Source organism: Vombatus ursinus, unplaced genomic scaffold, assembly GCF_900497805.2.
Source record: "Vombatus ursinus unplaced genomic scaffold, bare-nosed wombat genome assembly UNPS02014805.1, whole genome shotgun sequence".
Lineage (NCBI taxonomy): Eukaryota > Metazoa > Chordata > Mammalia > Diprotodontia > Vombatidae > Vombatus > Vombatus ursinus.
Window position 1 is genome coordinate 18,001,549 of NW_020954583.1, and position 863 is coordinate 18,002,411.

Below are 863 nucleotides of genomic sequence, written 5' to 3' on the forward strand. Positions count from 1 at the left end.
AGAGTGAAAGAGTCACTGGGAAAAGCACAATAAATTCCAGAGAATTGAGAGTGTAGAGAAGATTTGGGAGCTTGGAGCCCAGGAGGTTTGCACAAGTTGCCTTCCTCAGCAGAAGTGCAGCAAGTGTTTAGAGTGTCATCTGACTCTTTATGCCCTCCCTGGGTAGTAATACCAACATTGATCTGTAATGAGAGGATTCATATTCTATATAGAACAGGAAGAGAAAAGTAAGTGCCCAGAAGAGTACAAGAGGACCTAGAGCATGGGGCACCAGTGAGATCAATGTGCCTACAAATAACAGGGTCATGAGACTATATTCAAATTGCAAACAGAAGAGATTATTCAAAAGGAATAGGTTAGGTTTTTAAAAAGAAATAGTATTATGGGTTAAGATGGTATACTCATTTTAGAATATCCACAAGCTAGAATGGGGAATAATGGCATTAAACACATGGTTGAGAATCACTGAGAATTAACATTGGAATGGGAACATACAACCAACAGTAACTGACATATATAGTGCTTTTGAAGGTTAGGAAGCACTTTCATGTACATTACACTGTCTAAGCCTCCTAATACTCTAATGAGATAGGTTCAGTTCTTTTGAGTGGTGTTTAAGCCTCTCAAAAATGAAACCAACATACCTAAAGACATAAAATAATTAAATAAACTACATATTGTGTGAAAGGAAATGGCTCTTAAAATTAATTGAGCTACTGAAATCAGAAATAAATGTGATGCAAAAACAAAAGACATCATGAGAAAATCAAATTGTGCTGCTGAGCAAACAGCTGTCAGTTTTTTAGTTACTTAAATGACTAAAAATGAAAAAAAAACTTTTGGAGAAAGTATAACAAAAATAA